The sequence below is a fragment of the Lepidochelys olivacea genome, assembly GCF_965140295.1.
Source record: "Lepidochelys olivacea isolate rLepOli2 genome assembly, chromosome: 15".
Classification (NCBI taxonomy): Eukaryota; Metazoa; Chordata; order Testudines; family Cheloniidae; genus Lepidochelys; species Lepidochelys olivacea.
Window position 1 is genome coordinate 30,627,871 of NC_140425.1, and position 27,323 is coordinate 30,655,193.

The following is a 27,323-nucleotide window of genomic DNA, read 5'->3' on the forward strand; positions in this document are numbered from 1 at the left end:
TAAGTCAAATATGATGGTTTCTGAAAATCTTATTTCATCCTATAAAAGAAAAGGTCCTACCAATCCCAAAGGATCGGACACATCACCTCCCAGGTTAATGAATATTCCAGATCTTACTCAAATACAGCCAATTCTTATTAACTAAACTAAACTTTATTAGAAAGCAAAAGAGAGAATATTGTTAAAAGATCAATATACCTACAGATATGAGTTCAATTCACGTGGGAGCAGATTCAGAGCAGAGATGGTGAGCTTTGCAGTTGCTAAGAGTTCTTTCAGAAATAGTTCATAGGTTATAGTCCAATGTCCAAATCTCATATTCAGGGCATCCCAGCATAACTGGGACCTCAGTCTTGTGACTCAAACTCCTCCTGATGAAGCCTAAGCTGATCTGAGATGACAGAATCAGGACCCAAGGATCTTTTATACAATTTCATATCTTTTGCCAAGTTGGAGTTCAAAAGGTAATTAGGATGACTTTGAAGGAGGTCCATCACTGGTACTTAGCTATAGAATTAACATAAGGCAATTTGCTTGTTCCTCCACCATTCACAGATGATTTGCTATACATGTAAAAGAGAGACGAATACTGAGATATTCTGTGTTTACAATTCATTTAAATGACAGGATGTTCTTTTGACCTCTGAATTATAGGGATATAGCATAGACAGGTTTCAGAGTAACAGCCGTGTTAGTCTGTATTCGCAAAAAGAAAAGGAGGACTTGTGGCACCTTAGAGACTAACCAATTTATTTGAGCATAAGCTTTCATGAGCTACAGCTCACTTCATCGGATGCATACTGTGGAAACTGCAAAAGACATTACACAGAGACCATGAAACAATACCTTCTCCCACCCCACTCTCCTGCTGGTAATAGCTTATCTAAAGTGATCATCATTTCCAGCACAAATCCAGGTTTTCTCACCCTCCGCCCCCCCCCCCCCGCCCCAAACTCACTCTCCTGCTGATAATAGCCCATCCAAAGTGACCACTCTCTTTAAAATGTGTATGATAATCAAGGTGGGCCATTTCCAGCACAAATCCAGGTTTTCTCACCCCCCCCACCCCCCTCCAAAAACCACATACACAAACTCACTCTCCTGCTGGTAATAGCTCATCCAAAGCGACCACTCTCCAGAGTCTCCAGCTAACTGCGCCCCTGTGTTGTGTTGGAAGTGAAGTGTGTGAGCAGCTTTCTGACGGCTGGGCCAACATGTGAAATAGAGATGGGTCCTTCAGCACTCTGGACATGAATAGCATACTGATAGCTAAATAGACACTGAGCAGCATGGGGCCCAAAATAGATCAAATAGACAGGCCAGAGACGGGAAGGATGTCCTTGTGCTTAGAGCTCTGGGCTGGGACTTAGGAGAGGTGAGCTCAATTCCTGGCTCTCCCATCGACTGTTCTAATGAGTTATGTGATCTCTCTCACATAACTTGGAAAAGAGGAGACTAAGGGGGGATATGATAGAGGTCTATAAAATCATGAGTGGTGTGGAGAAAGTGAATAAGGAAAAGTTATTTACTTGTTCCCATAATATAAGAACTAGGGGCCACCAAATGAAATTAATGGGCAGCAGGTTTAAAACAAATAAAAGGAAGTTCTTCTTCACACAGTGCACAGTCAACCTGTGGAACTCCTTGCCTGAGGAGGTTGTGAAGGCTAGGATTATAACAGGGTTTAAAAGAGAACTGGATAAATTCATGGAGGTTGAGTCCATTAATGGCTATTAGCCAGAATGGGTAAGGAATGGTGTTCCTAGCCTCTGTTTGTCAGAGGGTGGAGATGGATGGCAGGATGGATGGCACTTGATCATTACCTGTTAGATTCACTCCCTCTGGAGCACCTGGCATTGGCCACTGTCAATAGACAGGATACTGAGCTGGATGGACCTTTGGTCTGACCCAGTATGGCCATTCTTATGTTCTCTGTGCCTCAGATCCCTGCCTAGAACCAGGGGATGGTAAGGCTTCCCCAATGCACAGGGGTGCTGTGCAGAGCTAAGCTACTGCAGTGACCGGGGCAATATAAGTGCCCTCTTTAGGGAGATATGATAAAGCTCACAGTGCTTAGTCCTGGTGTTCAAGCAGCCAGTGGCTTGAGTTCCAACGTTCATATTGAGTTCCAGGTCCAAAGTTTGGGTGGGGGCTCTGAGGCAGACCCATTTCTAGCTTGACAGCTGTAAATAGGGGCAGTGAGAGAGGAAAATAAGGATGTTCCCTTGAAATCCTGCCCATTGTGGTAGGGGAGCTCAGTGGGGCCAAGTAGGAAAATGGCCAATGTTTCACTAACAAAGTCCACCGGTCCTTCCTCAACAGCTGGGCTGTCACATGGGCCCTGCCTGCACCCGCCCCCTGCCTTCCAAACTGCTCCGTCCCGATGCTCCAGCATCAGCGACCAGCAGGCAGGCAGTGGCTATTTCCCTTCCAAGAAGTACCTGAACCAGGCATTAATTAAACCCTGCAACTCCCGATTTCCTCTGCCAGGCTCAGAGCTCAGCACTGATTGGTGAGTATGCCACTCCAGTGCCCCGTGCAATGCCATGGTCCTCTGAGGCCACTGTGCAGCCCCCTGAAGAACACGTAGGAGATTAAAAGCAAAGGAATGAGAGATGGGGAGCGTTTCCTACCTGCTTCGGTCACATTTGCCGGTCTGGGAGATGCAAAGAACTTAGGGAAGGCCGCTGCTTTATTGGGGGCATTCAGATGCATTGACATCAGTGTTGTATGTTTCAGTCCCTTATCCAGTCGCATATTGCAGTAATTATCAATACTGAGTATGAAAACAAGACCTGACTGTCACTCTGTGAGGGTCGTATGTTATCTAAACTCTGGTCCTTCAAGGCTCGCTGAGCCAGTGGAGTTTGAATGCCTGCCCAGTTCTGCTTCATGTCACCACCTCACCACCAGCAAATCGAAGGCTCCAGTCCTCCCATTGGACCCACAAGGGACCACTCCCACAGACCCAATTGCTGGACTAGGGGCTAATCATATTAGTTAGGCCGTGAGCTCTCAGTCTGGGGGCTGTGACCCACAAGGGGTTGCACACAGGTGTCAGGGGACATACCCGCCTCTGAGAGATAGGTAAGTGGCAGGAAATCTCATGGCCAAGGAGCAGAGAGCATGGTCCTATGGAAGGGAGGGCACTGGAGAAGGGGGAATTGGCTGATGAGAGAACTGAGAGCGATGGGAAAGAATCAGGCTCCAATGCACCATGGTTAGTGAAGACTTTAGGGCCCTCTGAGTCTCTTAGTTTCACGCTGTTGAAATAATGGCCGCTTGTCTCCGCCCCCATCGCAAATGACCCTGCAGGCAGGAGAAACGCAGAGGGAAAGACCGAAGATAATGAGTGCTTTGGGCCAGCCAAACAAGTAACAACTGCACTTTGTGCCAAGCCCTTTTGGTCTGAGCACCTCAAAGCGGGGGGGTGAGTCTCACCATCCCCTTCTCCAGATGGGGAAACTGAGGTGCTGAGATCGGCCCAAACTCGCACAGCGAGTCAGTGTCAGGATCCAGGAGAGCGCCCTGGGCTCCTGCCTGCCAGGCTGTGTTTGAACCACCGCACTCCCCCAGCGCCGACCCACTCCTCTGACTTCACCCAACTCAAAGGCGCGTGCTGGTTAGGTGTGCTGAAGCCGTACCTGCTCGCGGGCTGGCCAGGTGCTCCCCTGCCTCTGTGCTGCGGCCGCTGCATGGGAGGAGAAGGACCCCCCCACACCCCCGCTTCAGTGTCTCTCTCGCATTCCAGCTGCAGGAGCTCAGTGCTGTGGTTCTCTTCACAGCCCACCCAGCACTCGGTCTCCTTCCCTGCACCTCTGCCAGAGAGCTGCTCCCCGTCTAGTCCTAGGCCCCAGGGATCCAGAGGGGACTCTGATTAAGGCAGCTCTGGCTCTCCTCACCCGGCCTGGCTGCTCGGCCGGCCCACCCAATAGCTGGAGAGCCACCCTTTCTTGGCCCCCTCGCCGGCTGACTCCAACCCGTAATTAGATTGCTCTGGTGGCAACGAACTCGCTCCGGAACTAGCAACCGGGCCTCTGCAAACATCAACAATAAATGAACAAGGCAGCCTTGGAAAGCCCATCTCGCCCACGGAGGACCTGATTTACGAGGGAGGCACAAAATAGGACTCGTTCAATTTATCTAGGCAGAACAGGTCCTGATGCTGCGCCCGCTCTGATTTGGGAGGCTTTAAATCTCCATATGCTCCCTGCCCGGGAACACTTGCTAGCGAAGGGAGAACCAGCCAGCCCCACCCGTCTCCAAGTGCAGCCACAGCCAGCAGCCGCTGAGCACTTCTCGATCCTCCCAACCCTCCTGTCTGCCAGCTGGAAAGACGTCAGGGTTGGTGGTTGTTTTGAACGTCCCTGGATGAACACCAGTCAGTGAGCAGTGCTGCCCACTGCCAGGCTCACAGATGGAGCAAGTATTCCTCTCTCGGGGGAGCTTGCAAGCTGCGAGGAAATAGCCCTGTTTAACCTCAAACACGGTTCGGATTGCAGGTGCAATAAACTCTGCCCTGTGCTGTGATGCCATGGGGTACGCCGCGGATGCTACGTGTAACGCTCCCTCCCTGGAGACAGAGTCCAGCGCTCAATGAGAGAAACACGTGTTGAAACTCCCAGGAGACTTCAGCAAGTCAGGGAGGTGAATAACGATGCAGGCACCAATGTGAGCTCTGGCAGCTCACCCACGCAGGTGCCCGTAATACACACACAACACGGATGGGAGATTTGGCTGCCGGTGCCAAATCTCAGCGATGGCTTGTCCATCCCCACGCTGCATCAGTCATTACCAAAGGGGTAGACCCAGATGGGACAGTTCCAGCACCTGGGATCTGCGTTCTGGAACTGATTCATCCTGGAATATCCCAGGGTCCCTTGCGTGTGACGCCTCTGTGCGTTGTAACCATTCAGGCCCCTACCGCTGGAAGCCTATGGACTCATTCTAAGGAAGGAGTAGGCAATACACGAGAGTTAGACAGCCTCTCCCAGCCCTTCCTGCATTGCAATTCTTTGTCCAGAGAGCAGGTCAGGGATCTCCTCTCATTGCCGTACAGGCAATACTGACGAAGATGCACCTAGACGGACAGGTAGATTCTGGGAACAGCATATATTGAAACGATTGCCCTAGGGTGAACCAGCAGGGGGGAGCAGGGCACAAGGCGGGCAAAAGGAATATGCCCCAAAAGAGGTTTTAGACAAGGTATTATTGACGCAGAGCATTGGGAAATGGCGGCTAGCAATCAAACCAACTGACAACACGCCGTAGACAATGGAGAGCCGGTGTTGGGGAACATTGGTGTGATCGCATAACAAAGGCCGTACATGCATCCATGAGACGGCGATGCTTTCCATGCACTGCACCGTCTCTGTTTCTAAACACTGGGGCAGCCATTTTGCTCTGAGAGAGGTTCCTGCTACAGCGGTGACTCTTACATGCCGGGCTCTCTCTCGGAGTGAGGAGCGCGGAGGGGAGGGGTCCATTCAGGCTGAAAATGGCATGCTCATGGTTACTATGGTGACCTAGGCTTCTCGTTTCAGACAGAGCCCAGCACTGCACAGATAAATGGGAACACAAATAGTGGGCAGAGCTGGGCCAGAACCCAACCTGTGGCTCTGAGCATCCCTTGGACTTTGGAGGGGCCCAATCTGGACCCTAACGTTACAGCCCAGGACCTTCTGGAAGTGGGCTGAAGCGTCCAGTCCTTTAGAAGGTAATGATTCTGGTGCAGTCCCAGAGACGGACACAATGTGAAGAGCTGGTTGCTAGGCCTAGTGGAACTGGGCCCCCACAGTTCGCGTGGTACCACATTTCACACACACACGTCAGTCTAAAACGGTGTCATAAGAATGTCTGCCCAGTGCTTCCCCTCCAAGAATCTCCAGGGGCTTTCCAATGCTTGGGAAGTATCCTTGTTTCTGTGACATGACACCCCAGATGCTTTATGGAAACGTGATTACGATAGGACTGTGGTATAACTAAGTTATACTTTATGCAAGATGGGTCTTGTCAGATATCATTGGAAAGGTTATAATTTACTGAATGTGTTTGTCGAATTTGTATGCCTGTATCATTTCTGTATCTGAAGCTGGGAATATTGACCATGTCTCTGTATTTCAAATGGGCTACGTTGGATGAGGCCAAACAATGTTAGTGGCTTATTGAAGAAATGCACACAAGCACAAGGACCACCCCAGAAACTGTGTGCAATAGAAACCTCTCAGAGATAGCTCTACACAATGGGAACTGTTTGACACAGGTCACAGCAAAAAAGCTTTCCAGCAAGTGGGGGGAAGATATAAAAGAGGGACAATGACAACATGAGGGGTCCTCACTCTCCCTACAACAACGCACCTGAAATCACCTGAGGAACAAAGACTGAACTGTGGGAAGTGATGGTCCCAGCTTTAGCTTGTGTAAGAAAACCTGGGAAAGCCAAGGCTACTTGTGCCTTAAGAATCCACCACCTTTGTGTCACTCAGGGTGAGAATTTGTTAATTTGTATCCTGCCTATCTAGTATGTTAAGATCAATCTGCGGTTTTTGTTTATTTACTAAGGTAATCTGCTTTGTCTGTTTGCTATCCCTTGAACCACTTACAATTCACCCTTTGTAGTTAATGAACTTATTTCTTGTTTACATTAAAACCCAGTGTATGTCATTTCTAACTGGGGGGGCAAGAATTTGTGCACATCCCTCTTCACATTGAGGAAGAGGGCGGATTTTTATGAGCTTGCGCTGTGCAGATTTTTCTATACAGTGTAAGACAGTATTAGTCTGGGTTTATCTCCCAAAAAGGGTGTGCATATGAGTGCTGGGGGAGTCCTCTCACACAGAGCTGACTTCAGTCTGCGTCTGCAGCAGGGTGTGGCCCTACCTGTGTGTGTGCTGCAAGAGGCTGGAGAGCCAAATTCAGCAAAGCAGGGACAGCGAACCTTGGCTGGTTGACCAAGAGAGGCTCAGTGAAATCCCAGTACATCCGGTGGCATCCCAGAAGGGAAGTCCAAACCATCACAGTCTCCATCCCACAGAGAGAGAAACAGAAGCACAGTGTTTAAGCAATTTGTCTAACACCACACAGTGAACTAGCCCAGCACCGTAACCTCTGAACCATACTGCCTTTAGTTCTATAGCTTCTCTCATTCTGATGTGCATAGACAGCTGTCCTCTGGGTGTTCCCTTATTTACTCCATATTTTACAACTCTTTCCAAGCCTTGGGGCCTAGGATTCCCACTTGCCTTATGAAAGACAGTCCTTTCAAATGCCCACTATCATCTCCCTAGTGTAGCCTCACTGACATGATGGCAGATGTGCTTATAGCTCACACTTCATGTTCAAAGGGCACGTTTCTGGTGGGCCAAATCCTGAGCTCTTTATTCAGCTTGTACTAAGTCTGTGACTCGGGCAAACCGAGTAAAGAACCCTGGATTTGGTCTATAGACTTCAGTGCAAATTAAGGTGCTGAGCATTTGGCTCATTAAAAATAACCATTTAATGGAGGCATAATTCTGTTTTCTTGCTTCCATTTCCACCATATTCATTTGACAGATTTAATTTTAAAAGAAGGGGAAATTCTTGGGAGTCTGGGGGGGAAAGGAAGCAATTTATTATTATGCTTCTGTCTGCCCTGTGCTGAAAGGCTGAGAGACTAGGGCTGTTTCTGAGATAATAAAAGTATCTTTTTTTATCATTTTTCTTCTTTTTTATACTGGTTGCTATTAATTTTAGGCTCTCCTGGCATTCTGCAGCCAATAAAAAGGCCAATAAAATGCTCTTTTTTCTCCTGCAAATTGTTGCTGCTTTTCACAGAAGAATCAGAGATCAGGGTTGGAAGAGACCTCAGGAGTTCAAAGTCCAACCCCCTGCTCAAAGCAGGACCAACCCCAACTAAATCATCCCAGCCAGGGCTTTGTCAAGCTGGGCCTTAAAAAGTTCTAAGGATGGAGATTTCACCACCTCCCTACGTAACCCTTTCCAGTGCTTCACCGGCCTCCTAGTGACTCTCTCCAATTTGTCCACATCTCTTCTGTAGTGGGGGACCCAAAACTGGACACAATACTCCAGATGTGGCCTCACCAATGCCGAACAGAAGGGAAGAATCACTTCCGTCGATCTGCTGGCAATGCTCCTACTAATGCAGCCCAATATGCCGTTAGCCTTCTTGGCAACAAGGGCTCACTGCTGACTCATACCCAGCTTCTCGACCACTGTAACCCCTAGGTCCTTTTTTGCAGAACTGCCGTTTAGCCAGTCAGTCCCCAGCCTGTAGCAGTGGGTGGGATTCTTCCGACCTAAGTGCAGGACTCTGCACTTGTCCTTGTTGAACCTCATCAGATTTCTTTTGGCCCAATCCTCCCATTTGTCAAGGTCACTCTGGACCCTATCCTGACCCTCCAGCATATCTGCCTCTCCCCCCAGCATAGGGTCATTTTAGTCCTCCCCACCACGTGCTGCAGAAAGTAGGTGCGACCACTCTGCTTCCAAATGCCAGCGGTCTTTGCTGCAATTAGGTTGTAGCGATTTACATGGAGGGCAGAGCTAGTGCTATTCTGGCCACTCAGCTACCTTCACGAATGCACCTAACATCAATCCCAAATCCTGCAGACAGTGCTCAGAGTCTGGCAGGGTCAACCCACTGATGGAGAGGGCTTATGAGGCAGGCATAGAAAGTGAGCAGGCTTCAATGCTTAGAAAATACGGAGTCTGAGGAATCCTCTCAGCTGGGGATCAGCTATCTGCTGGTGACTGAGCTAACGGAGTCCCATTCCGAGAGAAATAAACTCCTGCAGATCTGCCCCAAGTAATGGTTTGCTGCCAAAGTTTTTATTTCTGAATGTCATAAAAACCAGAGTCGCCGTATTAAATCCAACTGTTGGCCCAAGAAGTCTGGTATCATTTCACATCTAGGGGCCACTGCCTGATGCTTTGGAGCAAGGACAAATGCCCTAATGGACAGAGTTTTACAGTGAGAAGAAAGCAATCCCTCCTGCCCCCCAGCAATCCATGGATTTCTTGAAATGCCAATGACATAACTTGCCAGCTCAGGTGTCTGTTCTGTCTTTATCCCAGGTGGTTGTCTGGGGCTCTTTAACCTGCTCGTCTGGCTAGACACTAGTTGCTCTGCAGCAGGGTTTTAGCTTTGGGCTCATTTTATTGTCCACTGCTCTGCACACTTACAGTGCTGTATAACTGTAAATATCAGCATATATATCATAAGAACGGCCACACTGGGTCAGACCAAAGGTCCATCTAGCCCAGTATACCGTCTTCCGACAGTGACCAGTGCCAGGTGCCCCAGAGGGAGTGAACAGAATAGGGAATTGTCCAGTGATCCAACCCCTGTCGCTCATTCCCAGCTCCTGGCAAACAGAGGCTAGGGACACCATCCCTGCCCATCCTGGCTAATAGCCATTGATAGTCCTATCCTCCATGAATTTATCTAGTTCTTTTTTGAACCCTGTTAGTGTCTTGGCCTTCACAACATCCTGCGGAAAGTATGTTGTCTGAAGAAATACTTCCTTTTGCTTGTTTTAAACCTGCTGCCTCTTAATTTCATTTGGTGCCCCCTAGTTCTTGTGTTATGGGAAGGAATAGAGAACACTTCCTTATTTACTTTCTCCATAAAGTAAATAAGGATGTAGTAAATACCAGATGCAGGCAAAGTTTTCAGTGAGACTAAACCAATTGGGCCTTTCTCCAAAAACCTGAAACTGAACTCCAGCAGCTGTGGGTGCAGAGAAAGTCTGATTAACTCTTTGGGGCCCCACGATGCAGTGATTACCTCAGAGGTTGTGAAAGGGGGATTTGGGCCTGGTAGACCAATTAACCAGCCAGGGGGGGAAGCTGGAGAGTGGACCAGGATGAATTAGAAATGAAGCCCAGCTGAGGGATAGCAGGGCCTGTCTCCAGCAAGAGCTGTGTGAGCTCAGTTGGGGAGAGGAGACCAGGTGGGAAGTGCCCTGTCTGTAGGAACCTGAACCATCTGGAGCCTGCCGGAAACCTTGAGGAAAGGGAGGAGCGTGCCAGCCCCTGGAGCAGGGACTGATTGGACCAGGGAGCAGCAAGAGCCGCAGATTGACACCCGTACAGAGGTGGCAGCCCGCTGAGCCCAGCCCGGCGGAAGGGTTGGATACATTGGTGCTGGACTTGGATAAAGGGCTCTGTGACCCCGGAAGGGGCAGGATGCTGTAAAGTGACCTGGTTGGAGGGCCAGAGCTCTGCTACATCTGGAATAGGCTAAAAGAAGGTGGAGGAAACTGAGGCAAAAGGCACTGCAATGCTACAGCCAGTCAGGAGGGGGCAGGTTAGGGTGGCTACTTTACCACAGGCCCTGATTCCGCAAGGTACTTCAGCACGTGCCTAACGTTAAGTTGCACCACCGAAGTCAATGAGATGAGGCAACTGACAGGTTCAGAGAGCTCGGTCCTGCTCCTACTAAAGTCAGCGAGAAAACGCCCATTGACTGCTAGGGTGCAGGATCAGGGCCGAAGCCAGGGACATGCTTAAGGGCCTTGTGAACCTGGGCCTTCCTGCTGCTGTTCGTTCTGCAGCACCTCTGGCTTCATTAGGAAACAGCAGAAACGAACATCTACTGCCAGGGCCATCAGGCCATGCTGCGCGGGCCAAGTGAGGAGGCACTGGAGAGCTTGCAGAAAAACAACAATCTTTGATCCTCATCTGAAAATCCTAAACCAAAAAGGTCTGGGTAAGCCAGCCAATTTTTAAGAGCTTATCCAGACCAAACCTCTTAAATTTCAGCCAAAACTTGTTCATTTCCCATTTCAAAACCCTTTGAGCCCTTCCGAGCTCTCTGGGTCTCACTGGTTTCTAACTCTGTAGCACCCACAGACAGCCCTCTAGCTCAGGAGCTAACTGTGTAAATGCTCATAGAGCCTGGGTCACCGTCGTGGCTCTGTCTCGCTGGGAATCACGGCTCACCGAGACCCCTGCCCAGCTGTTGTGCCGTTCTACCACGCTGATGCGCTCCGGGCGCACTGAAGGGATTCTTTGGAAATGCCGACTGACTTTGGTGGCACTGTGCTGGAGCGCCGTGGCTGCTTGTTTGCTTCCCTGAGAACTAGCTTTCTAAACCCAGGGTTGTGAGTTCAATCCTTGAGGGGGCCATTTAGGGATCTGGGGCAAAAATTTGGGATTGGCCCTGCTTTGAGCAGGGCGTTGGACTAGATGACCTCCTGATGTCCCTTCCAACCCTGAGATTCTATGAAATCCAAATTCTATGAAACTCTAGCGAACCGGCTCATTGACCCGGGACATTTACAGGAACATCTGGAGACAGTGAAGTCAGGAAATGCCCCCTGATGGTTCATGAGCAAGTGCCTGATTCTCCGCCACCCCGTCCCTTGCATCATCCTTGACACAGTGCAAAGAGAGTATACAATGCTGAACGATCAGGAGGCAACCCTGCAAACCTGGATGTGCTCGCACGGACCCTGATGCCACCTGGAAGCAGTAACAAGCCAGAGCCAGCCGGGGATATGGCCTAGTTCAATGTAGACGCCAAAGTGAGTCATCCTCCCCTTAGATTGCTGCGTGCAAGGGTGGGCACAATTCCATTTTCACGGCCCACATACCCCTTTCTTTCCCTGTCTACCTGCATGCCCCCACCCCCATGCCTCAGCCCCTGTGCAGACCTCTGAGCTCTTCCAGTGAGGCTGGCAAGGAACGGCAGCAGCATGCAGACTGCTTCCATTTTCCTGACCACATCTACATCATTGCTCAGGTGACGAACTCAGTCCAGTCTGCTTCTCGAAGAAATTACGCGCAGGCTTTCAGCCTTGCAGGAGATTTGGAAGGGGCAGCCGGGGGGAATTCAGTCCTGCCCTGGGGCTGAGCCAAGCACAAGTCAATATCGTCACTGCACCCTGGCTACTGAGACAAGCAGAGCATCGGAAGCAGGGTCTGTTGCAAACCATGCAGGGATGTCCGAGACAGAGGAGAAAGAAATGAAAAAAGAAAATGGCCTTTTTATCCTCTGTGGTATTTTTGGCTGCTTGGGGGCGGATTCCTGTGGCTGTCACTGTTTGGTGGGGGGGAGGGAGATGTCTCCCTTTATAGCAGACACCCAGTATAGCTCCCCGGGACTCCATTTGTCAAGGTGAAAAATTCCCGTGAGAGCTGGGCCCTCCAGGAACAATCAAGTCATGAGAAATTCTGTTGAGCTGGGAGCATCTCCCAGCTGCCTGCAGCCTCCTCAGCTGCTCTGGGGGGCTTCCCACTGCCAAACCACTGCAAAGAAAAGCTCTGCTGTTCTCTCGCTAGTCCCCACCCTTCTGCAGCTGGTAAAACAATGCCCTGCCTCTCGGTTCTGCTGGGTGGGCCACTCGCCGGGCCTAGAACTCCGGTGCTTTCTGCTGCCTGGCCATCCCTGGTCTCTGAGCTACGGCATTCTCCCCCCACTACAATTCACTCCGAAAGGATCCTCAAGGATTGGGGGCCAGATCTGGAGGTCCTGCTTTGGTTTATGACTCAGGCAAACTGGGAGTCGCCCAAAGTCTATACAGAGTGCTTTGGAAAGGCAAAGAGCTACGTACTGTCACCGCAGGCCTGCCTGTCCCTGGCTCTAGGGCGCATGGGGAGCGCATAAGAAGTCTCTCCAATCATCCAAAAACAAGGACGGGGACACTTGCCTCCTGGCTGTCAAGGCAATGCAGAGGCTGCTCCTTTCATGCCCCTCTAAAATGCTATTCCCCCCACAGGATTTGGGAGAGGAGAGAGGGACATATGATCCCCACCTCCAGACTCGCCTTCAGAGCTGGCCAGCGAGAGGTGGAGCAGTCTAAGCAATCCTCGGAACTATGGCAGAAATTTGGCTTCCTGGGGTCCCTTTTGGGTCAAGATGGCGGCAGGCTGCCCCATAGCCAGGGCTTTGGCAAAATGCCATGATCCAGATCCAATCCAGTGCAAAGAACTGTGTGTGTTACAAGCCTCAGTCTGGGATCATCACATCCCTCTTCTCCATTAGTGTTAATTACTAAGCAGATCACCCCTGGACAAGGATCCAGCGCCGTGATGAGTGACTCTCACCAGCTGTAGAGATTCAGCTCAGCTGAGCATCCGGCAGCTGAAATGAGGCATTTCTGAGCTACTTTGGCCCTGAACTTGGGCTGAAGAGCTCACGGGGTTAGGCTTTCACACAAGAGTCCCACAACTTCCAAAAGAACTCGCAGGACCACTTGTGAAAATGAAAATAAACATTGTGGGACATTCTCAAGGCTCTGGAGACTTTTGAGGATGGGCTTTTGATCCAAGGCACGCACCTATCTGGTTCTGCTTTAACCAAGGCTGCCAAGCCACCCCCGATGAAGATGCGACAGTGCTACCAAAAAGAATAACTATTCCAATCTAGCTTCTCTGGCGAGGTTTCTCCACCTTCTCTCTTTCTAAAGAATGACTCTTCTATGCCCTACTTTCGAAAGTCTGTAAGAAACTTCAGGGTGAGCAAACTAGCTTTCTCCCACACAAGCAGAAAGATACATGCAAGGAGATGACTGTACAATGCACCATGTGCAAGCTCCATGCACAGAGCCTTCTGCTGCAGAACTAGATGCATGTAAATCCCCACACATCAGGATTAGACTTTACCTCTATAATTAATCATTCATTAACAATGAGACCCTGATGCTGGAATAACAAAGAGAGGATGAAAAGACTCTCTGAAGAATCTGAGTTTGGGAAACTTGACTAACCAGCAAAATCATTCTCACAACGACCATGGGGAAAACACCCCTCAATCATTCCAGAACCGTCACCGCAGTACCAGCACCTGCCAATGCTGTTGAGTTTCCCTGTCATCCCTTTGTAACAGCAAATGCCATAAACCTTTTCCTGCACAGTCTCTGCAAAGAATGCATTTCCCCAGGATTTGACTGTTGCACTTTGTACCCTCTTAGATCCCACCCACTATCCAAGAGAGCCAATGATAGAAGCAATCCTGTGAATAATCAGGAAGGAATTTAGATTATAAATAGGGATATATTTACCTGGTCTGAGTGTGATCAATTGGGTAATCTCAGAGTTCTAAATCCACATACAAATTGAGTCAGGATTACAGCTGTCCGGCACTTCTGAACAATTAGGGTTACATATGAAACTGACTCATGGTTCTGTAATTTCTGCACACACAGTTGATAGATTTTTAGCTAAGTCAACACTTCTCCTTTCTAAAAGAAAAAGAAAAAACCAGGAGGAAGTGATATTTCGCAATAGGATGTGGTGTCTCTATTTCAATTTTTAAAAAACTGTCCACAAGAGTGAAAATAGGCATGGTGAGAACTGTGACACCTCTGAACATGACTGGGTGGGAACATCCCATCACACCTGCCGTACTGGGTCAGACAATGGTCCATCTTGTCCAGAATCTGGATTCTGACAGTGGCCGGTTCCAGAGTTGGGAGGGGAGTCACAGAACACGGCAATTATGGAATGATCCACCCTTGAACTTATCCAGTTCTTTTTTGAACCCAGTTATACTTTTGGCCATCACACGGCAATGAGTTCCACAGGTTAGTTGTGCGTTGTATGAAAAAGTACTTCCTCTTGTTTGTATTAAACCTGCTGCCTATTAATTTCATTGAGTGAGCCCTGGGCTTTGTATTGTGGGAGAGGGTAAATAACACTTCGCTAATCACTTTCTCCACCCCATTCATCATTTTATAGAATTTGAACATATCGGCCCTCAGTCAACGCTTCTCTAAGCCAAACACCCCTAACCTTTTTAATCTCTCCTCATATGGAAGCCGCTCCAGACCCTTGATCATCTTTGTTGCCTTTCTCAGAATCTTTTCCAGTTCCACTCTGATCTTTTTGAGATGGGGCGACCAGAACCGGGCACAGTACTCAAGGTATGGGTGCACCATGGATTTAGATAGTGGCAATATGATATTTTCAGTCTCTTTCCCAATAGTTCCTAACATTCTGTTAGGAATGTTGACTGTTGCTGAATAATGAGCAGTTGTTTTCAGAGAACAGTCTACAGTGACTCCACAATCTCTTTCTTGGGTGGTAACAGCAAACTCAGACCCCATCCCAATGCTGTTTATCCTACCAAATGGAACATCTCCTGTGATACACAGTCCTACTGCATGCTTTTCTGAAGGCCATCACTGCATCCCAGCAGCCACTGGGCAAAGAAAGCAGGTGTTTTTAAGGAGGTGAATCAGTGAGAACCCAGATGGAGCCCACCTCTGTCAAAACTGGACATACAGCACCATCCACCCATGGAAGTGTTCCACTTTTCCTGCAAGTCAGTTCAGTGCTGTGCTTGAAGGAAAGGGTCTATTTACCCCAGTTGAATTAATAAGTTGCAATGTACTAACTCAGCAGAGCAGCAAACTTAATATCTACTGGGAATGCACAAGGGTAGAGGCTTTTCATTGCAGAGAAACATCTCTGAGGACCTCAGGAGCCTGAGGTCACTAATTGTGACCTGCTAGGTGAGGTTCGGGCCAGGAAAGACTCAAGGAGATGACAGCCGGGTGCAGCGGGAAGCTGAGACACAGTCTAAGCGCCAGCAAAGCTCGCTGTTGCTGAGGGAGACATTTGGCCCGGTAACACACAGCTCTGGGTCTCTCCACAGCCTGGTACACCAGTGTGGAAAGCTCCCCTTCCGTCCAGTCACACTCACAGAGCGACAGGAGAGCACTCTGTCCGCCACTCCCAACCACAGCAGACACACACACGGGTTACTTCCTTCTTCGAAGGAGAAAACTGCATCCTCCACACAACTGCAGAGGCTGGGCAGGAGCCTGCTCAGTGCTTGGAGCCATTGGCATTCCTCGGGGAACAACCAGGGCGTCACCGCGGGCATGGGAGACAGACAGAAGCGGGCCCTAGTGTGAAAAGCATGGGGAAGTTAATCCCCCCAGGACTGCTTGGCTTGGCTGTGAAGGCAAAGAATCCCTTTGAGAGCAAGGTCTACATTTTTCAAATAAGGCTTCCGTTTGGCAAGCCGAGGCGCCCCTGCAAAACGTGGGCGTGCGTTTCTGCATCAGCCCCCACACTCTGGTTGTTTTCAGTGGAGCTACACGTCCAAACCAGAGCAGAAGGTTCAGCGACGACAAATGCAGAGGGCATTGCAAGCCGGGGCAGGCCGACTCCGTCTGCATCTGGTGACCTTCTCACCCCAGTCATTCGGCCTTCTCTGACCAGCTGGTTTTTATTTCACTGCTTTTTGTGGTGGGGGGGGAGGAGGAGGATTATTGGAGTGGGGAATAATCTCCCCTTCTGATGTTACCCACAAAATGTATTTTAGGGCCATAAAAGAGAAGTGGGATTGAGCTCTGCCCAGCTGCATCCACTCATTGGCGGGTCTGAAGTAATGCATGGAATAAAAAGACCTCCCACCAAGGCAAAGGAAGCAGCTGTTCTCCACCCCCTGAAATGACACCCCCGCTGAGTCATCTCTGGGATTGCTGCTAGGATCTCCAGGTGTAAAAGACTCCCTCGGGACTAGAGCCCTGGACTTGGACTCAGGAGACCTGGTTTCTATTCCTGGCTTGGCCATTGGCCTTCTGGGCAAGAGTGGGCAAGTTACTTCACCGCTCCGTGCCTCAGTTTCCCGATCTGTAAAATGGAGATAATGATGCTGACCTCTTTTGTAAAGCTCTTTGAGAACTACAGGTGAAAAGCGCTATATAAGAGCTAGGGAGTGTTATTAAAGTGGCTGAGTTTAAGGACCAGGTTCATTAGCTGAGAGGCAGCAGAAGACTCATAAACATCGTTAAATAGTCAAGCCACTAGCCGGTGACAAAGAACCACACTATATGTGTGAGCAAGCATTAAACATGGCAGTTCAATGTGTTTTTGTTCAGTGGGCTCATTTGCATCTGACTACCCACAATGCTCCTGCACTCCATGGCTACAGTGAAGTTACGGTAGGCATATTTCAGTTATGGTGGGGCTGAGCCAAAGAGGAAGTGGGGCTCAGAGCCACATAGGGCTGAGCCTGGGGTTCAGAGTTTGGGTCTTCAAACCAAGCCAAGCGTAGGTCCCGGGTTTGGGTCAGAGGGCACCAGACTCTGACAAGCTGCTCTTTGAGATCTTGGCCCAGTGGTGGACACTACAATGAGTGCATGCAGCTGGGCCGAGCTTAATCCGAGTTCTTTTGTGTCCTTAAGGTGCATTTTGTGGGTAACATCAGAAAGGGAGGGTCCCCACCCATATAGTACCATCCGATCAGGATTCTCAGGAACGTGGTAAGAACATACAGGAAAGTGTTTTTTTCACTGTATCAAGAAACTACCCCCAACTGCTGTATGGATGTTTTTAAAAAGACAAAGATAGAAAGAAACAAAGACAAATGGAGAGGGAGAGAAAAAGTGGAAAAGAGAAGAGAGATGAAGAGGAACTTGCAGTGCTGTCCAAACGTTAAGCCTCAAAGTGCCACGGGGATGGCAGGTCAGTACTATAATAACTCTTTTAAAGATGGGTAAACTGAGGCACAGAGCAGTTAAGTGACTTGCCCAAGGCCACACAATGTGTCAGGTGTGATCTTGTGAAAGGAACCCAGGAGTGCTGGTTCCCAGTCCTCTGCTCTGACACTCCATAACTGGGGAGGGAAAAGAATCTGATCATTTTAAATAGTCATAACTAGATTGGGTTTGTTAATCTGACTCCCTGATTTTTTTAAAAAATGCTGTTTTCTACTGAATGTAGTGTATGCGGAATATATCACAGGAGCCATTCGCTCATGTCTCATGCCTCAGTCCTTCCTCCTTCACGGACAAATCAAGGAGAACACATCTGACCCTATTCAAGCAAATTTAACCTTTCTCGGGCAATGCAGTGAATAGAGTTTGTCCTAAACCTTCCCAACAATAGTGGTGTCTGTTTAATTAGCATTCAGCACACAGCTCTTCCTCCCAGACATTCTGCTGTAGGCCAGGCATTGTAACATCCTCAAAGCCCATTAGGGTTTCCCTTAAATCATCCAGCCCTATTTCCATCACAGGGCTGGTCTGTTCCAGCAGATACATGGGGAAGATCTTAAAGTGTGATTAAAACAACCAGAGGAATAATGCTGCCTTGGCACAATTTACAGGTGAGGGCTGCAAATGCAAACCAAAGCAGTGCTGAAAATGGGAAAGATAATTACTTTCTTGGCAGCTCTCAAGACTTGCACCTCATCGAAACGAGGTTGATAAAAACATCCACAGCTCAGGTCGTTGGAGCCAGTTTTTCTTAGTCCTCAGCTTCACCTCCTTGGCTGATTCTGAACCATTCTCCCTTGATGCATGATCCACGTCCTGATCCAGGGCTTGAACAGCCTTTGCCCCAAAGTCTGAGGGTTAATAGCTCTTGGGTTTGTTACCCAGTATACCTAGTATAACTTCACCAGCCACCTACGGTTTTATACTGCATTCATCCCCGTAGTATCTGAGCACCTAACTGAAGGGCTATTTTTATTCCAAAGAGCCTAATTCTTTGCTTCATTTTTCACCAGGACATTTGTCAGAGCACTATCAGGAGGGAGGTAGTTCTCCAGGTTAATCTGACGTTATACTGAGCTTTTATCCCTTCTAATTTTATTTTCCATTTCAAATAAAAGCAGGGGTACTAAGTGTTACACCCCATTAGGCGTCCCTTCAGACATTGAGGTGGGTTGGCAGTCAGCTATAGAAACCATGAATTTTATCAATCATGTCTCCACTGCATGGGTTATCTCCCGAACAACCAATGCCCTGTGCCTGCCCCATAGGGCTCCGGGAAAACCTGAAGAGGATTCTCTGGGTGGCTGTTCTCTCTCGTTATTCCAAAGATCTGGTCAGGGGATGGCTCCCAGACATTGCACTAGCTTTCCACAGAGCGGCTCCTTGAAGTGCCCTTCCTGGGGAAAGCATTCCAAGATGGCAGATTGACTGAGATGTGCTAACAGTGGCTCAGAAAGCTGCTGGCTGACAAAACCACTCTTTCTTCCCTTGGGCTTTTTGGAACGAGGGAGTCTGTCTGGGCAAATCTGCCAGGACCCGTCTCTGCTTCTGAGAAACGCAGAGCGAAATACAGCAGTGGAAGGGAATAGCATGCGCGGAACTTTCTCTGACTGCAGCCAGTGCCTAGATCTGCATTAGTGACGGAAGTCTTGCCAGCAATTCCGGGACATTTGAGATTTCCTAGCAGTGAAGAGAAAGAAACTCCCTAGCCAGCCTTGGCTTCCTCATGGATGTAAATCAGGGTGTCCGCTGTGTCCAAAGCTCAGTGCTAAGGAATCAGGAGGGCCACTGGTCATGTTTCTGATCAGAGCCTGGAGAACGGTCCTTCCACTCGAGTGGCAGTGTAATACAAACACAGGACAAAGGTGGGGTAACTTCGAGAGTAAGAAGCAAGTAACCAAAGCAAGAGAGTCTGCACAGGAACATGTGCAACCTGTGCACAGCTCCAGGAGGTAATAGAAACACACCTCAACTGTCACGCATCAGGACCTGCATACCTCTCGCCCTTTCTATAGTACAATTTGTGCCCCAAAGACTTCTGCCTATGGATTCAGCACCTAGCGGTGGAAGGGATAGTACCCCTCGGGGGATAGAAGATTTCCCACTGAGCAGCATTCTGATGTCATTCCTCTGTTCAGCAGGTTTAAAACAAACAAAAGGAAGTATTTCTTCACACAACACACAGTCAACCTGTGGAACTCCTTGCCAGCGGATGTTGTGAAGGCCAAGACCATAACAGGGTTCAAAAAAGAACTAGACACATTTATGGAGGATAGGCCCATCAATGGCTATTAGCCAGGATGGGCAGTGATGGCGTCCCTAGCCTCTGCTTGCCAGAAGCTAGGAATGGGCAACAGGGGATGGATCACTTGAGGATTCCCTGTTCTGTTCATTCCCTCTGGGGCACCTGGTATTGGCGACTGTTGGAAGACAGGATATTGAGCTAGATGGACCTTTGGTCTGACCCAGTGTGGCCATTCTTATTCTTATGTTCAGTGGCTCATGGGGAGGGGCAGGGGTGGGCAAATGCAGTGGAGCTGAGTTACAAGTACTCCATTCAAGGACCTTGTTTTAATTCCTGGAGCCATGGCACCTACAAGGGAGTCAGCACGTTCGAGGCAGCAGAGTTGGAGGCTGTGCGGAGAGCAGTGGGAGTGGGTCTGTGTGGTGTAGGCAGTGTGATGGCCACACGCCCCTGGGTTCAGAGTGTTTGTGTGCGATCTATTTACACTGGAGGTTCACGGCTGTGACATCTCAGCTTGTGAGCGCCTTGGGCCTCATCAGCTCCCCAAGGCAAAGTCCAGGAGGCTTCCGAGGAACCCCAGGCTGCTGCCGGAAGTGGAGATGGGGAATAGACCCCACCCAGTTTTGTTTCGTGTAACACCTTGTAAACGGAATTGCACTGTGATCAGCCAACTATTGCAAATGAGGAGAGAGAGGAGCCTGGCTTGGAGACCCAGACGCAGAAGGGAGTGGCTTGCAGGAGCGAATAATTCTGAAAACAAATGGAGAGAAAGCCAGACACCAATATGCCTGCCAATCAAACCAACCGTCGCCACCAACCAATGAGACTGAAAAAGACACTGGGAAAAGCCCAGAGAGAATCAGCGGCATCATGCTGCGTAATTCATGCCCACTGCTATTTATTTAAGAGCTATGCATGAAATTTGCTCCCATTCAGAAGGCCTGCACTATGTCTTTGCCTCATCTAAGTCCCACCTGAACAGTGCACAGAGCCTTCTGGTCATCTTTGCAGAGGGTGAATTTCACCCTATATGAGACACTAGTATAGAAGTCAAGCAGCAATTAGCAAGGGCCGGGCAGATTCCTGCCAATACAGGACCTGCGCTTGCTGAACACAGCAAGATCTGACTTCTTATACCAGAGCCGTATCCTTGATAACCAAAGGGAGCCAACGCTTGAAAAGAGGAATCCAATTCACTAGCGTCAGTCCTGTTTATTCTTTCACAATTGCCTCTTACAAAACCACGCCAAGTTAAATCATGAGGAAAGTTGCTGACATGACCGGTAATTTTGGAGTTTCTTCTGGAAAAAGGAGAACAGAATTTTGGCAAGACTGTGCTCGAAGGTTACAGAAATGCCAAAGTGGGCGCTCAGCAAACTCATCTACCCACACTGTTGTCTTGTGACATGTAAATTTACAAGGGAATAGCTTAGGCGTGAGATCCAATCAACTGAACCCTTGGGGGCATTTCAAACTAGATGGGACAGAACACTGGAGAGTAGGGAATGAATCCTGAACAAGCCCTAGGCAGACCGTGGATCTCATTGGACTTTTCCATCTATAGGCAGGCACACAAGAACTCAGCACAGAGACTTCCATGCCCCAATCAGTGAGCACCAGCAGGTGTGGAATGACCTTCACCTGCTGTGGGAAGTTAGAAACATACACTGACTTCCTGTAGGATGATGTCAACATCTTCCTGTTGCCTCCAGCTACCATTTTGCTCAAGACTTTTGCAGAGACTTAAATGGCTGGCCTTCACTTGCAACCACCTGGCCATTGAAAGCTGACCTGCTTCTCTTTCTTCACCCAACCACTCCCATTCCCCCATTTCTGGTTTTCTAATGTTCTAGTGACCCTACCCCAAGACATTGCCTTCCTCTTAGACATCAGGCAGGTAGATGAGAGTACACGGAGACAGGTTCATTAGGGTCCAGCTCTGAATTCAGCAGCAGTAAGTTAGAGACAGAAGAGAAGAGCAGATGTCAATACAGCCCAGAGCAGCTGTATGGGTCTCGGCTGGCTCATCGATAAGGGATGCAAGAGTATGAAGAAGACAAGAGTCCATCTTCTTGGAGGAAGTGTGTGTCTAGGAGAAAAGGGCCCTAGGCTGGGAGGAAGTGTCTGTGGGGTCTGTGGGGTCCCTCAAATTAGCTGGCGGAGCAAATGATCGACTTCATTGGCAATTCTGGGTGTTGCTCTGCTAATTCGTGGGGGTAATTCAGGCTAGTGAGGAAGCTGAATTCCATGCTGAATAATTAGAGGATGAAGGAGTGCTCCTCTCGAGACAGACAGGAGTGTGAGGAGTTCACAGGAGGTGGATTTGTGGAAATGCTCACTCTGCTGCTTTGATGAATCTTGGATTCCTAGGGATCGTCTTTAATCCATTTGTGAAAAGGCTGTAAATAGATCTGTCAGAATTATCGCTGTACGCAGCATTGTTGTATCTGTGTTAGGTTCCCAGCCCTGAAGAAGAACTCTGGGGAAGCTGGAAAGCTTCTTTCTCTCACAGACAGAAGTTGGCCCAGTAAAAGATATGACCTCACCCACCTTGTCTCTAGAATATCGCTGTCTGTTTCACTGAACAGAGGAATGACATCAGACCAGACCAATGGCGCATCTGCTCTCATATGTATTTTATACAGGTTCTTATTCTGCACCCAGCCCCATGGGATCTGAGTGCACACCCCGCCACCGGCAAAGGTTTATGCTGGATGAACACAGCACGGCCAAACAACTGCAGAGGACGCCTGCCCCACGGTGCAATGCTATGGCCTGGGGGACTTGGTTTATGGCATGGCGATCTATTGAATGGCTTTGAAGGTGCTCAGCGTCTAGATGCCCAGACTCGTTAGCCACAATTACATTTCCACCATAGCTCAAACTCAGGTAGCAGCAAATACTATTAACAAACACAAACCTATTCAGTCCTTTACAAAAACGTTCTGACACCAGTAGTCTCCATGGCCAGCTGTAGCGGTGAGTCCCACAGGTTGGCCATGCCAGCAGTCGTGCACGGACCATAAATGTACTCCCTTTCCGTTTCACGGCCCGGTTCCTTGCTCACACATTACAGGGGAGCTTAGACCGAATCACCTGGCTGGGGTTCAATATTGTGAACACCTCAGTCAAGACACTTCTTACTCTCCTCTTTTAGGGTAAAACATCAAAATCAAGATAACAATGTGTCTTTCACAAGACCCCCTGCTAAGCATCTCTGAACTGTTTCTTAGCATCTCCTTTACCGCTCTTGCTTGGGAACCCGACACTCCCCCAGCAGACACACCGTCATGTTATAAACGGCTTGATAATACCTCCGTCCACTGGTAACACATCCGAGCACCCTGTTTTGTACTCTAGCTTCTGCACACTGGCCAGGCCATTGCATCAGACTCCCGAAAGGTGCCTCTTTGCTCCTTTCACCCTCGTGGCACCTACTCATTCAGACCCTTCCAGCACAGGGGAGGCAGTTAGATCATTCCTCCTCATCATGCAGCTCTCCCTCCCTCCCCCCCCCCCCCACCTGCCCCCAATTTGATTAGGTCCCTGTGGAGCTTCCGACCTAAAATAGCCATGTCCCCGTCAGCACGTTTCAGTGCTGATTGCGGGGTTAGGCGTCAGGAGCCCTGGGCTGCCGGCACCAATTTATTGTGAAATTGTTTAAGGGCGTAAAAGAGCTCTTTAAGGATTAGTTATGTAAAATACCCTGACACATCTAATGGAGGACATGGGGTTTGCAGAGGAAGTCAGAGGGGGGAGGAGGGTGGGAAGGGCAGCTCAGCTGAGTCCACCCCATCCTTGTCCCTTTGGTCCAACGTCAAAATCTTTCAGTGGGGACCGGTACCTTCTGATTGGCGCTGTCCTCCTTGGGTCTGCTTCTCTCTCCTTGAACTGCCTGGGCCGGGTACTAAAGACAGGATCAAACTACGCAGGGTTCACCGACTGCATCACCGAGTGCCACATGGAATCAGCTCTCCCCTCAGGCTGCAACGAAGCTCCGGGGAGGTTCGGCCCGTCGAAGGAGAGAAGCCATGCAGCACCGTGCGAAGAGTCGGTTAAGGTTTATCTTGCACCTTCTGATGTTGTACCTTCTCCAGGGGGAAAATCATTCCATGGCCCTTCAGCAGAGAGACACACACATACATGGATACACACATGCATACACACAGTGCCTTTCCGATCTGATCTTAAGGCAAGAGAAAAAAAGCCACACCAAAATCTTAGGATGGGGTTTTTGGCCGGGTTCCCTCTTAAAGCAACATCTGGAAGTAACACAGTGATCTAGCAAAATTGGCAGGAGTCCTGCCGGTGACCCAATCCGAGACAGAAATCAGCTGGGCCTCATGTATTGTTGCCAAAAATGTGACATACTCTGAGTTCTGTTTGATGGTGGCTTATAGGGTCCAAAGGCCTCCACAGCGGAGCCCCTTCCTCCCCTGATGTGGTTAGAGCGAGGTTGGAGAGGAATGTGTACAGCGTCTCTAATCTGGCTAGAATTAGGCCATTAATCTCTGATCCCAGTGTGTGAGGCTGCCATCCCTCTTTGGTAGTCTCCTCACCGTCCCGTCTCTTTCCAAGGCACTGAGTCACTTCCCCTCTTGAAATCTGACTTCAAAAAGTTTCCTCTGCTACCCCTCCTTCAGATCGACTTTCTCACATGACTTTTCTGGTTGTCATTATTTAGCGTTTGTACTATGGTAGTGCCCCCAGGCACCCACGGGCATGTCTGTATAGCAGCTGGGAGCAAGTCTCCCAGCTTCTCGCCACAGACTTGCGTGAATGGGGCTTGCGCTAAAAATAGCTGTGCGGATCTTGCTTTGACGTTGCGACTGGGGCTGGGGCTCGGGCTCTCGCCCATCCCCGTCTCCTCCCTGCCCCAGGGCTGAGAGGCCGAGCTCCAGCCCAAGACGAAACATCTGCACATCTGCATCCTCCCAGATGCAGTGTGGACATACCCAGTAAGCATCCATTCTGCAAGGCATTGCACAAACACAGAGCGCTTGCCATTCTAACCCAGTGGGCTATCTTGCCTTTATTACATTTGCTGTTCTGCATTACTGTGACTGGGGTCCCAGTGGAGAGTCAGCCGAGGTCACTCAACTAGGGTGAACTGCAAAGAATGGGGCAGACAAACCCCAAAGCTGATGGATAATTCAATACTTAAATGTACCAAGGCAGCATAAAACAGCTTCTCTATTACTGCACTGGTTACTCAGAAGTCCAAAACAATACAGGTCCCTTAAAGTGACCCAGCCTCATGCCTCCATCCAGGTACCCAAGTCAAATATGATGATTTCTGAAAAATTTATTTCATCATATAAAAGAAAAGGTCCTATCAATCCCAAAGGCTCAGACACATTACTTCCCAAGTTATTGAATATTCCAGATCTTACCCAAATACACGCATACAGCAAATTCTTATCAACTAAACTAAACTTTATTAAAAAACAAAAGAGAGACAGTATGGTTAAAAGACCAATATACATTTAGACATGAGTTCAATTCTTGAGATTCAGATTCATAGCAGAGATGGTGAGCTTTGTAGTTGCAAACAGGATGTTAGGAATCATTAAAAAAGGGATGGAGAATAAGACAGAGAATATCTTATTGGCCTTATATAAATACATGGTACATCCACATCTTGAATACTGCGTACAGATGTGGTCTCCACATCTCAATAAAGATATACTGGCATTAGAAAAGTTTCAGAGAAGGGCAACTAAAATGATTAGGGGTTTTGAACGGGTCCCATATGAGGAGAGATTAAAGAGACTAGGACTTTTCAGCTTGGAAAAGAGGAAACTAAGGGGGAATATGATAGAGGTCTATAAAATCATGAGTAGTGTGGAGAAAGTGAATAAGAAAAAGTTATTTACTTGTTCCCATAATATAAGAACTAGGGGCAACCAAATGAAATTAATGGGTAGCAGGTTTAAAACAAATAAAAAGGAAGTTCTTCTTCACTCAGTGCACAGTCAACCTGTGGAACTCCTTGCCTGAGGAATCATAGAATATCATGGTTGGAAGGGACCTCAGGAGGTCATCTAGTCCAACCCCTACTCAAAGGAGGACCAATCCCCAACTAAATCATCCCAGACAGGGCTTTGTCAAGCCTGACCTTAAAAACTTTATTCCACCACCTCCCTAGGTAACGCATTCCAGTGTTTCACCACCCTCCTAGTGAAAAAGTTTTTCCTAATATCCAACCTAAACTTCCCCCACTGCAACTTGAGACCATTACTCCTCATTCTGTCATCTGCTACCACTGAGAACAGTCTAGATCCATCCTCTTTGGAACCTCCTTTCAGGTAGTTGAAAGCAGCTATCAAATCCCCCCTCATTCTTCTCTTCCGCAGACTAAACAATCCCAGTTCCCACAGCCTCTCCTCATAAGTCATGTGTTCCAGTCTCCTAATCATTTTTGTTGCCCTCCACTGGACGCTTTCCAATTTTTCCACATCCTTCTTGCAGTGTGGGGCCCAAAACTGGACACAGTAATCCAGATGAGGCCACACCAATGTTGAATAGAGGGGAACGATTACATCCCTTGATCTGCTGGCAATGCCCCTACTTATACATCCCAAAATGCCATTGGCCTTCTTGGCAACAAGGGCACACTGTTGACTCATATCCAGCTTCTCGTCCACTGTAATCCCTAGGTCCTTTTCTGCAGAACTGCTGCCGAGCCATTTGACCCCTAGTCTGTAGCGGTGCATGGGATTCTTCTGTCCTAAGTGCAGGACTCTGCACTTGTCCTTGTTGAACCTCATCAGATTTCTTATGGCCCAGTCCTCTAATTTGTCTAGGTCCCTCTGTATCCTATCGCTACCCTCCAGCATATCTATCTCTCCTCCCAGTTTAGGAGGTTGTGAAGGTTAGGACTATAACAGGGTTTAAAAGAGAACTGGATAAATTACTCGAGGTTAAGTCCATTAATGGCTATTAGTCAGGATGGGTGAGGAATGGTGTCCCTAGTCTCTGTTTGTCAGAGGGTGGAGATGGATGGCAGGAGAGAGATGACTTGATCACTACTTGTTAGGTTCACTCCCTCTGGGGCACCTGGCATTGGCCACTGTCGGCAGACAGGATATTGGGCTGGATGGACCTTTGGTCTGACCCAGTATGGCCATTCTTATGTTCTTATGTTCAAAGAGTTCTTTCAGAAATAGTTCATAGGTTATAGTCCAATGTCCAATATCATATTCAAGGTGTACCAGCATAACTGGGATCCCATCTTGCAACTCAGACTTCCCCTGATGAAGTTTAAGCAGATCTGAGATGAACAGAATCAGGACCCAAGGATCCTTTATAGAATTTCATGTCCTCTTTGACAAGTTGGAGTTCCTCAGGGAACAAAAGGTAATTAGGAGGACTTTGAAGGAGGTCCATCAGTACTTAGCTATATGAATTAACATAAGGCATTTGGCTTGTTCCTCCACCATTCACAGATGATTTGCTATACATTTCAAAGAGAGATGAACACTGAGATATCCTGTGTTTACAATTCATTTAAATGCTAGGATTTTTTTTGATCTCTGAATTATCAGAATACAGCATAGACAGGGACTGTTGATTTCAGTGTCGACCATTACCCATATACATGTAAATGCGCAAAAACCACAAACATT

At 48.6% G+C, this 27,323-nt stretch overlaps 1 protein-coding gene across 5 annotated transcripts in view; it reads right to left on the reverse strand.

Moving 5' to 3' along the window:
- Positions 1-27,323, reverse strand: part of CMKLR1 (chemerin chemokine-like receptor 1) — a 120,594-nt gene that overhangs the window by 14,862 nt on the left and 78,409 nt on the right. For 2 of the 5 annotated variants that reach the window (XM_084649064.1, XM_084649061.1), the window contains exon 1: positions 23,540-23,851. The exons of 1 other annotated variant lie outside the window; for it this stretch is intronic. The gene's annotated coding sequence lies outside the window, so the exon portion shown is untranslated. Of the gene's footprint in view, positions 1-3,644; positions 3,858-14,003; positions 14,109-23,539; positions 23,852-27,323 lie in introns of those variants that run through there. 2 more of the 5 variants (XM_084649060.1, XM_084649062.1) reach the window with 2 other exon arrangements.